The sequence below is a fragment of the Plectropomus leopardus genome, chromosome 3 (genome assembly GCF_008729295.1).
Source record: "Plectropomus leopardus isolate mb chromosome 3, YSFRI_Pleo_2.0, whole genome shotgun sequence".
NCBI lineage: Eukaryota > Metazoa > Chordata > Actinopteri > Perciformes > Serranidae > Plectropomus > Plectropomus leopardus.
In genome coordinates, this window is record NC_056465.1 from 7,343,300 (window position 1) to 7,355,820 (window position 12,521).

Sequence of the window (12,521 nt, forward strand, 5' to 3'; positions counted from 1 at the left end):
CGTAACCAAAGGACAGCATAAGAATGTGATGAAAAGAAATGTTCATTTTGTTCTCTGTGTTTAGAGGGATTTTTATACTGACAGATGACCAGGGCTGCTGGAATGATTTGTCTATGTTCCCATCAGCTAGTGAGCTGTGACTGAGTCAGAAATACAGAGTTGATGTACCCTGAGATCGAAAACACGAAAACACAAATGACCTTGACGATCGCCTTTGGATACACATGAAAAAATATAAAAATGCTGTCCTTCTGCCCATTCCACTGTCATGTAATACCATCTTTATATTAGCTGGTATATCTTATATGGCTTCATTCAGATTTATCCACTATTCTTTTAAATATATAGTTTTGTTATTACTTTATACATTTAGCTGTAGATGTTGAAATATGTTTGTATACGCTGCATTCTGAAACTGACTTATATAAAATGTGGATTCTTGCAGGCCCATGTGAGTCATAGGCTTTATTTATCATTTACACTGCCAACAGCATTTCAGGCTATGAAAATCACACTAGACGTTTTAGATTATTACACGCTAAGCATTATATGCCAACTTTCTGTGCTTGTGAGTTTTTGACAAACAGTGCAATGACACAATTTCAAAAAGTACTGAGACTCTAGTCCTAGAAGACAATTCAAAGTTTGCTGAAAAAACTGGATGAAAAGCAAAGGAGTAAGGCAGGTAACCACCGACCAAGTGCTTGAGTGAAGCTGCTTTGTGGTGGAGAAAAACTCCACCACTCATATCATGCAAACTTTTAAATGAACTGCACAAGACATTTGGAGCGAATCTATTATTAAACTAAACTAAACTTAATAAGAAGGTCCAACAATGTTAACAGTAACAGCAACAGTGCTGACAGAGCTAACATCATAACCTGAGAGGGGGTGGGGGGGGCACACCAGCAGAGGCTGCTGGTGTGCAGATAGTTTGTTTGTTTGTGTTATTGTGACTGTGTTCTTGTGCTGCAGTACTTTTGTTTGACAAGGCTCAAAGCTCCATTAGAGGCAGTGGAGACGATGGAGCCGGTTTCAGTCTGATGTATGGTGTGTAAATTGTGCTGACCAACATCCACTTTATGAAATACAATATGGAAAAGTGCCACATATAACCTCACTTTAAATGATCCAAACTCTCCCTTTAACACTTTGAGTGTTGTACACAGCTCCTTTAAACACTAAATTATTGTATTAAACTTTTTTTCACATGCTGACACCTAAAATTATAATAATAATAGAGCAGGCATTCCCATACACTCCAATTCACACTAAATACGTTTTTCACAGAAAATGACAAACAGCCCCGCTGAATGAACAAAGCATGGTCGACAGACCTCTGTAACAGACAATTTACATGCCATACATCAGACTGAAACAGGTTCCATCGTCTCCACTGCCTCTAATGGAGCTTTGAGCCTTGTCAAACAAAAGCACTGCAGCACAAGAACACAGTCAATACAGTGTAGAAACACAGTGTTTGCATATCAAACACATAGCAGGTGTAAAAAGTGGATCAAATGGCTTATATGTTGAAACCAGTGTCAGTATTAGAGTGCAAGAACATAAGCAAACATACGTGCTGCCTCTCTCTCTCTCCTATCCTGTGCTCAATGGTATTCTGCATGAGTGGGATGTAATTGAGTTGTATAGAACCACCTGTCACGTCAGCCTGCAGAAACATCAGCTCCAAGTGCCGTCTGTATGTCTATTTCTGTCTATCTGTGCTCTCTGAGCTCTCTGAGCTGGCAAGTTGACGTGTCCTGCTGGGTGATGCATTATTGTGGACACTCGTTAATGCTGCCCAAGACAGCAATTTTTATGCAGGAAAGCAACTGCGCTATAAGTTGCAGTCATAAAGCCCTTCCGCCCTCAGACGCTTCAAGATACACCTTGTTTGCTGAATTAAATTGCGGTCTCAGGTGTTGATGCTCGTGGGAAATCTGCTCAGTGTGTATGGAAGTGAGAAATCGAAACTTTAGACATCAAGTAAACAGCACCAGTGCTGAGAATGTACTCTGTTCAGACAAGGTGACTTACTTCACCACCTCCAGCAAACACTAAAAACATTTAACTGACCAATGCCACAACAGATTTTCTATTTAATGAAGCCCTTTCAGCCTCAAAAAGTGACCTTGCGCTATCACTTAGAGCTGCCAAAATTTGAAGTTTCTGGCAGCCCTGGTAGCACAAAATCTGCAATGTCATACACTGCTGCTGTAAAGGGAACGTCTGACAGTGTTTATTACTTGCTGTGTTTGCACCAGATCATCTCGAAATCAAATCTGAATAGGGAAGACTTTTTTTAACAGTATCTGTCATGTTTTCCCACCTGCTTGCAGTCAGTCAATCTGTCAATATTCCTGCTATTGTATCTGTCAGTTGCCCTCTCTGTCAGTAGAATGTCGTTGGCTAGTATAACTCTGGACTTAAAAATGACACTTTTTTTTCCAGCTTTGTTGCAAAAAGCAGTGAAGTAGGTTTATAATACACAGCATTATAAAAGCGCTGTTCTTCAGGAGAGAGGTAACAATGAAATGAGGAGAAAAAACAGGCTTTTGCATATGCTTTTGTATTTACAGCCAACTGCAACGTGTTAACCTTGAATATTATTTTCTGTTTATCACTGCTGAGAGCTAAAATGAAAATCTGACTCACTTTTGTATACTGTAAAAAAAAAAAAAAAAAAAAGCACCAAGGGCAACACAAAATTCAACATGATAAAATCATTATTGGTACAACATATTTTATTTTGTAGAATGTGCTCTTGCTTGAAAAAAATGTTTTGCATGTAAATAAAGTTCAACGTATTCAACGAGTATATATGACAATCGGAGCATTAATATAGGAGCCAACAACTGTGCTATGTAAAGATGAAGTGAAGTAATGGCATCGTGAGCAGAGAGCAGAGAAGTCATGATACCTTTGCGTGCGTTGTAACAACACACTTTATACATAATGGACATAGCTACTGTTTTAAAGCCTCAAGTCAGGCATTTCAGCTATTGCAATTTTGTTTTTTTTAAAGCCAAAAGTGACCATATTCGAAAAAGAAGGTGGACCCGTGGAGGAGCGAGGGGTAGATCTGACTCAGGCTGCCTCACAGACAGCCAACCCTTCAATATATACATAACTTTGAGCCTAATAAAATTTTATTTTATTTGTGCTGTACAGTTGTCCATTATAACATGGGGGTCTATGGGGATTTAATCTATTTTGGAGCCAGCCTCAAGTGGCCATTGAAGGAACTGCAGTTTCTGGCACTTCCAAACTGGCTTCATTTTACAGACTTGGAGGTTGCCGCTTGGTTTTAATCTGAGCTTCTCTGTTTTTTATTGTGTTAGACAGTCCAGACGCATATGCATGCCAGTGTTTGTGAGCCCCTGTGAGTTAGCCTCACTGGCTAGCTAATCCCTGCAACTCTTCACAGGGCTCTTACGCCAGTTACCAGTGATAACACTGCCATGACCCATGGTGGCAGAATTGTGTTGCAGTGTTTCCCACACATTCATTTCGTTGTGGCGGCCCGCCACAGTTAGATTTTTTGGAGCTGGACTGTTAATTAGGAACGCTATTGAAATACAAGGTTGGAGATTAGCACTAGCCAAATGCTGGTAAAATTGGCGTGCCAGATTTGCTGAACTCACCAGCCACAAAACAAAGGTCATTGAGTGGCTGGTAGATTTTGGCATCCACCAGACACACTGGCAGGTTGGAAACTTAATTTCCAACCCTGGAAATATATAAAAGGCTGAGTTATTTATAGCACAGTAGAGGCAGAGACGAGCAGCAGAATGTCAGCCACAGGAAAAGCAAAACTAAACGGTTCATTCTGCTGGGCCTAAAACTTTGCATTCACTTATAAACATCTGCAGACATCTCTCAACCATCCATCTGATCTGATAAGCAGTGAACAAATCAACATATCAGTTATCCAACCCACAAGTGACATTCTGCTGCGGAGGAGAAAAAGAACTCATGGTGAGCTCCAACTGCTCCGCTGCATTCACAGACCCGAAAAAATGTTTGATATTGAATGAGAACACACACCGTCACACAACTCTTGTCATGAAAGCGCAACAATCACGGCCACCACACTCTGTCATATATGTTGCTGTTTTTGACAGACAATGCTAACAGTGTAATTAGCATTGTTATATGCTAGCCAACTGAGCCACCTCCATGTTGAGACCTGTGTGCAAGCAATCCTGGTTTAAACTCTGAATCACAGATATGCTCTGAATGTTGCATACAGCTCCTTTTAAATGTCTGATTTACTAAAGTATTTCTTTTTAGCTTAAGATATAATGATGGTAATATGAAAACAGTTCCTGTATCTGACTATGGGCGCCTGTGCTTACATTTCAAATTAATGTTAATGAATAGGGAAGGTCATTCTATCAGCATGAATTCAAATGTCATCTAAAATGATTCGAATTCTCAGTGTTCAACATTAGCAGTAACTGTTTGTTGTGGCCCTGACTCATACCAGACTGCAGAGAAAGATAAAAACTCGAACTTTTGAAATGTGTCTGCCTGCATGTTGACAGGTCAGTGTGTGTGAATAGTTGCAGTATAATAGGAGATGACAGATTGCAGGACTCAGGGCCTCGTCGGCATCGCTCTGTGTAAAAACAAGTCGAGGAGCTTTAACAAAGCTGGGCAGCAGCACAATCAGCTCCTCAACCCCTGGGTTACACACTCTGCTGACTGTTACACAACAGTGCTGGCCGCCTGTGTGTTTGTTTGTTGACTGATGGACAAAAAGTGTGAGGTTTGCCAAGGGTCCTTCAAGGGGTCCTTAATTCCCAATGTCTCAGCAGCTCACAGCCTGCTTTGTGAAATTATGATAAGAAGTGCTGAAACTATTAAACAATTACCAAACAATTTATCAGTTAGTCAGAAAAAATCCATTACTGAATCCAAAAGGAAAACAATGCCAGTTCTGACCCTATTTGTCTAGTAACACTGTATATATTTGCTATAATCAGTATTTAACAAAATACAGATAATGATTTACCCTTTGAAACCTGAATTGGTGGTAATGAGCAACGAAGGAAGAAATGATCCAAAAATGTGCATGAAATTTGTAAAAAGTGCAAGAAAATTACCTGAAAGTTTAAAATTACTTAGAAAAAAATAAAAATTAAAACAAGTAAATGACCTGGGGAAAAAGTGGTTGAAATGTATGAAAGTTCTGTGACAAAATTTTAAATATGCAATTCTGATAATTATAGATAAATAGATTTTCCCTTGCTTTTTCCCTAGCATAAAGAAAGAAAGAATAATTTCCCCAGAAATCCACAACTTTGTTGCAATTTGTAAGACTTTCCTTTTTTGCTTATTGGTCATTGTCTTTTTTCCCCATATTTTTTAAACAAAAAAAATCGCACTAATCTGCTCAGGGTATAAAGGTTTAAATAAAGACAGCACAAGAAAAGTGATGCTTGTGTTTTTGAAGTACTCATCATACGACTGAATAAATGGGACTGGGATTATACTGCATGAGTTGTGTGAGAGATTATAAACAGATGCTTTGTTCTAGTTTTACTGTTAAGTACAGCCCCTAGTAGTTTAATTCTTGAAAATGTTTGCTTTATTTGGATTCTTCGTTCACAACGGAGGCATGTGAGAAAAATGAAGGTTTTTTGTGAATTCAAGGTTACACATGGCGAGTAACTGGTAAGCAAATGGTCACATTTCGTGGGGGATTATTGCTTTAATATTAGTATTCATCGTGTTGTGTGTTATATGTTTATTACAGCAAATATATAGGTCAGAACCGGCATTGCTTTCCTCTTGAATTTTGTGACTAATTGATAAAGCATATAGTAACTGTATAATAGTTTAAGCATTTCTTTCAATAATTTCACAAAGCAGGCCAGGAGCTGCTGAATCATGGGGAATTAGTTGTTCAATTCATGAGGAATGTTTGCCTTTTTTGGACTCTTTGTTCCAATTGGAGGGATTTGAGAAAAATAGAGTTTTCATCATGACTCCGAGGTAAAACGTGGAAAGTAATTGATGCTCAAATAGTCATTTTTTCGGGTGAACTATCCTTAGCATTTTCTACAGTGAACCGTACAAGGTTCATTAAAATGAGGGCACACATGAAGCAGCAATAACAGAAACAAGCTTACACTAGAAAAGCCAATACAGCAGAAACAATAATGATTTTCTTTTTTTACGCCGTTTCATTGTTGTATGCAATTATGGTTTGTGTGCTGCTGAGAGGGAGGTGGACTTATTGTTTTCTTTAGGCTAGCAAACTGTAATAATGATGATTTACTTTACACAGCAGGTATCTCCAGTAGCATAATCTACAGGGAAGAAAGTGTTGCTTTTCTCCTGCTTCAAAAGAATGCACTGGAAAAGAACAGTGTTGTATGACCTGTTGATTCCTACACTTAGGAGAGAAAACGCACAAACAGACACACTCAAGTTCATTGAATATATTTTCAACAAGTGATGAGGAGCAAACTGAAGCACTTCAGCCATTATTGTCAAGACTCAAAGTGCATAAATGTTTACGTGCCGCAGATTTATGGGTGGTATTATGGCGGTGTTATAATCAGATGTAATGTTGACTGTGCTGCTCATGCAAGATTTAAACGCTGTTATGCCTGATGGATTGCATGATTGACCTCCACGGAGATGACTGCAGCTGCAATTTGACAGATTTTGCGCGGGGTTTGCCTGGCTGGGTCTATGCAGCATAATATGACAGAAAGCACTTATCTCTAATAAGTCAGTTTATTGATGTCTGACACGGCCCCATCATTGAGTCCACATCAACCACAGCGCCACTCACACCCTCCTTATGCTTTCAGATTCCATTCAAAGATACAGCAGCCATATGATTTATTATATCACCGCTGCATCTATCTGTATAATATGAGAATGTAAACGCTTGTAATTAAAGCACTTGTAGCACACAAACTGCTGCACTTGAGGAAATCATGCAGGCATTCATTTTGCATAACTGGCAATTTATTCAGTCTGACTTTTCCCCAAATGCAGCACCTCTGCACCAGACAGAGTGTTTTAATGAGCACAGATAACAGCTCACAACACAGTTTAGGTCATTTAGGATAATCCCTAATGTCTCTGCCAGATGAGCATCCTGAATTTGCAGCTGAAATGCTATTTAATTTGTTATTTTGTCAAAACATTAGTCATTTCAGCTACAGCCTCAATCATTTCTGATGCAAGAGGAGGGCAAAAAGCAGAGGGAGGGGGACAGAATTGCTAAGATGCAGATTTGCCTGTCTGGGGGTCTCTACACATGAAGTCCTTTATTTCCAATAAAAATATTGGGCATTAAAAACAATTACAACCTAAACTGTATTATGTTGAACTTTACACATCTCCAAAACTGTGGTTGTTCATGATACACAACAGTCAATTGTTTTTTTTTAATTCTTTACACCCAGCAAAAAGAGGTTATGTATGAATAACTTCACCTGCTTGACAAATATAAAGAACTTAACCGTGTATGTGTGTGTGTGTGTGTGTGTGTGTGTGTGTGTGTGTGTGTGTGTGTGTGTGTGTGTGTCATTATAACACCTATTGTTCAGTATTTTGAGATGTTAGTTGTAACTGTATTTCATGGGGGTCTTACATCTCACTGGGCTGTGTGGTGTCAACATAAGAAAGTTTATCTTGAAGTCAGTTTGCAGCTCTGCGATGAGCCTACGGAACTCTTCCTACTCTCAACACCTTTTTCCCCATCAGAAGTCACAATCATCACTACTTACTATGTACTGTACAAGTTTTCCTAAGATTTTCCTAAACAACAACAACAAAAGCAATGCATAGACTCACACAAATGTAATCCTTTTTAAGTATCACTTGACCCATTAGAAGTGTGTTGTAGTGTATTTATCTGCAGAGACTTTGCCCTCTTCCTGTGTTGTATTTTCTCATAATTTAGCTGTGGTTGGGACGATCCTAGGGGTTAAGCTCCTAGTCAGTAACAGCACAAAAGTGCAGTCAGGACTTTATTAAAAGGTAGTAACCAGACTGTATGCAGAATGCATCCAAGAGAAAGTTATGAAAATCCTAGAAACTGCGCCAAAAAAAGAAAAGCAAATATGTTGAAGCTAAACAGGAAGTGGTCAAAACTTGTCCCAAAATGAGACTGAATTTGGGGTTGGCTTCCACTTTAATTTTTGGTAACGAGCACTGAAGGGGAGGATGAAGAGCGACTTGAAGTCGGCCTGTTTCCTGTTTGACAGGTGAGTGCTAGTATTTAGCCTAGTTAGCATGCTAAAGTATCCATTACAAAAAATGTAACTTCCTAAATAAAAGCTTTCACTATGCTGAATAATCAAATCACTTCAGTAGGTCATCAATCAAAGAAACTGGACAATTTACAGTTAAATTTACAGTTATTTCAATTTTTGCTATTATCTGTTACATATATTAGATTGTTCTTTTTTTTATTTTATTTTCTTCTACTTCCACTGCTTTATTACAAATTCAGAAATATGCAGTAAATTATGATGATCATTCATCATCATTTTTTTCATTATTTATTTACAGTTTAAACCTGTTTCTGTACAGTTTAAACATTTAGAAACATTCAAACAAATACAGACTTGAGGGTGAATGTTCATTCTGGAAGGTGACCATCCAAAAACATGGCAAAATATGATTTAAATTTCATAAGAAGTTATTGAGTTGAGATGTTTTTGTCAAATTTCCTGTTGAAAATATAAATATTATAATTATTAACAGACATCAATTACAATTATACATATAAAATGAAAGATTAATTGTTGGCAGCCCTATAAGTAATTTTTTACTTTTAACATTTTACAATGATACAAATAACCGTATGAATGTGAGGGTTTGCAGGTAAAACTGTTCTTGTGTGAACAGGTGTTTTTGAATCTCTGGATTACAGTAAACAGGATGTGCTGACGTGCAGCAGCTTGAAAACAAACCACTTCAGTATGCGGAGCAGTGACAGGATATAAGTGTACATGTAAACAAGTTAAAATAAAATGAATACTGAAGTCCAAGAATAGGCTCATCCATCATGCAAATAAAGTCAGCTTAACATTTGCAGCCACTACTTCCTGATAAAAGGGTCGTTATTTCCTAAAGGTCCTTTCCTCCGGTTTCCAGAATAATCCATCATTTTGGCAACAAAGACGCCAACGCATCAACACAATAGCGTTCTCAGCCAGCGGTGCTATTTACACTCACAGAAATATCAGCCGGGAGCCAGGAGAGCACAATAAAAGCCTGCATTTCTGTTGATGGCCGCAGTTTGGAGAGCGAAATTAAAGATTCAAATAAACACGCAGACACATGCCGACACACACCGCTGAGGCTGACTCATGGCAGTCAATGAGCGCTCAGTGATCTCAGCAGGGAAGCAGAGAGAGTGTTTGCTGAGGTAAAAGGCGCCTGGTCTGCTGTTAAACAAGCTATTTTTTTAGCTCATTGACAGAGGCCTTTCTGAGATGATTACAGCGTTGCATCTTTTATAAGTGAACGCAGTCCCTGCTGGCATGGTGACCAGCTCTGCTAATTCAACCTCTGTCTGCACACGCACAGACACTCGGCCGACAAGCTCCACTCTGCCACATGACGATTTATTCCAAACCAGTGCCTTTTGAGCGGCGAGTTTTCTCCCCGGCCAATCATGAGCACAGATCCATCTCGATGATATGTCTACTCTAGAGAAAGGGAAAAGGATGAGGAGGGCTGCAAAGAATTATAGACAGAGGAAAAAGGGAGACAAAGAGCTGGCAGGAGAGACTGGTGGGACGTTCAGCGATTTAGTGAGAATATGAAGTTTAATTAACAGCTCAGATCATTAAGTTCCTAATTACAAAAACTGAAAGTCAAGTGGTATTAGGTGCTTGATGAACTGAATTCCATGTGGTTTTAACCTTTATACTGCGCACCTGAAGTTACTCCTCACACTCAGGACTATTTCTTACTGCATTACACAGGAAGATGATTTTTTTTTCTTTGCATGCAACATCAGTCATCCAGCCAATAAAATATGCATTTGTAAGGTCGCTGAACTCCCAATAGTCAGTGGTGTCATTTTTACAACATTAGATGTTAGAGGGACCTCTGAAAAACTTAATGATCTGTTACTAACTTATGACATATCTCATATGGCTTACAGTGTTACTCAGGGGCTTATTTCATTGCTTTCATTGTGAGGCTAAATGTCTTCTATTAAAGTATATCCTTTAGTGAACTAAACTTTTCTAGTCCTTTTTTTTATATTTGAACATCATTTTATAATAACAGCCAACAACACCCATAAAAAGTGGAGTTCTACCAGAAGCTCTCAACTGTTTGTGCTTGGATCGACCCCTTGAATCTAACAACAATAGAGGTTAGAGGTGTGCAAGGATCAGTGATTCACTGACCCGTACCTGTAAAAGTACAGGTAAGTACAAGGTCAAACTACATCAGATCTCTTATACCTGTGAATTTGTTGGATCTTTTCCCAAGGTTGCAAAAACATAAATGTTTGTATTTTCCTGACAAATGCTCTCATGGTTGGTGGCAAAAGTGGAATAATGGCACTTTTTCATACGCATGTGCTGGCTCAGCTTGAATCTCCGTTATACCAGGGCTACCCGCTTGAAGATGTGTCTTGATGATACGCTTGTGCTTTTGAACCATGCTTGAAGAAGCATGCTGATAAAATGACCTCAAGCACTGTCCACTCCCTCAACATTATTGTGGTCGGTGTTCCTTGTAGCCTACTTTTGTCTGAGTTTTTTGTTGTTGTTTTTTTTTCTCGATGAGCTCGCATGAACTTACGCTGGGTGCTCAGCTCCTCCGCCTTGCTCACAACGTCCCTTAGGACATTTTCATTTCATGTTTCATGTCACCCTGCCCAAATTTGCGCTCGAAATTGCAAGCAGGGCTTGTGTCTCATGCCAAAGCGCTTTCCATTCCCTTTTCTCAGGTGAAATTTGACTGGTAACAGAATCACAAATCACCAGCAAATTGTTTGACTCAGCACAACCAAAAGGTGCCAATGGAAAAGCCATGAGACAATGGTGTGACATTGTTGTACAGTTGTAAGAAATCTAAGAAGAGAGGTGCTGGTCAGTTTGATAAAGAAAGACACCAGAGACAGCCGTTCACCTCAGTGCTGGTTACTGTTACCATGAAATCATTCTCTAGTAAACCAGCTGCTTTGACTTGAATACACCTTATGAGGTGGCAGATCAGTCCTTTTTGTTCATGCACTGCAATTTTGTCCTCTGCCATTTCCAGGGTTCCCATATTCACAGACAAAATATCAAAACTTTTCCATGACTTTTCATGCATCCATATTTTTTTTTGTTAGCCCTACTTTCTGGTTGTTTTTCAAACATATTAGATTATTAAACTCTAATGAAACACAATTTGAGTTAGCTGGCACACATGGAGGGAGAGAGGGAACACAAAAAAGGAAGATACATAGGTGATGGTAAACAGACTGTCACACAGATGCATGTTAAAAGCTATGTTACACTGACAGCTTCAGAAAAAAAAGATTATTAAAACAATTTCCCTATACATTTCACACAACAAAATTTGATGATTTTTTTCAAAACTTTCAACGATTTTTACTAATTCCATGAATTCTCCAGGCCTGGAAAATGTCATAAGAACCAAATATTTTGTAAGACAACTTGTGGAAAGAAACTCACAGTGGGAATTAAATTGGAATACATACAAAGACAGTCAGATTAGTGCAGTCACTGCACATTTGAACCAAATTTAGATACACCTTAGAACTATGAACCAATCACTGTGATTCTTAAAATCACCCACAAAGAGGCGGCAGACAATATCTCCACTGCTTCCCCCAGGGGAGAGCCAGAGGGACTGCCAGACGAAGAAGGAGAAAACCAACAATCAGAGCTGTTAGAGGACAAGCTGCTCCTCCTCAGCTACAATATAAAAGGCTCCCTCTGTTACTCACTCTCTCTGTTCTGCGCTGCAGGAAAACTAGAGCACTCCTGTTTTCCTTATATCAGTTTTACCTCTATGCTCCACTACAGCATCTGTACAAGGCAAATTCTGTTTTTAGTCTTGTTAGACATCTCTGGGTTTTTTTTTTCATTCTGGATATTTTCGATAAGTCCCCTGAGCCATTAGATTGATTAAAAAGAGATAGATTCTCAAACTGAAGATGCATTTAGGGTTCTTGCAGCTTAAAGCAAGTAACATTTAAGACTTTTTAAGGCTTTTTAATATTTCTTTGAATAAAGTTTAAGACTATTTTTTTAACGACCAAAATCAATCTTATTTTGCCCAAATGTTTATTATGGCCTAAAACATGAAATGTCTTTCGTCCAGTGAAAAGGTTTGATTATCTGCATCAAATGTTGAAATAAAAACCCTTGTTGACTGAAGACAGTGAACATAAAAGTATCTGTGGTTTACCAACAGAAGGAGGAAATATCTGGTCTTTCTGTCTGGTTTTCTTGGTGATTTAGTGTTTTTCAATCTGCATATTAGATTTAACTGCTTGGATGACAAGTTTA

The 12,521-nt window shown here is 38.7% G+C and overlaps 1 protein-coding gene across 2 annotated transcripts in view; it reads right to left on the minus strand.

Annotated features, from left to right (window-relative positions):
• LOC121963630 (carboxyl-terminal PDZ ligand of neuronal nitric oxide synthase protein-like) overlaps positions 1-12,521 on the minus strand; it is a 242,336-nt gene that overhangs the window by 160,807 nt on the left and 69,008 nt on the right. The window lies entirely within an intron of this gene.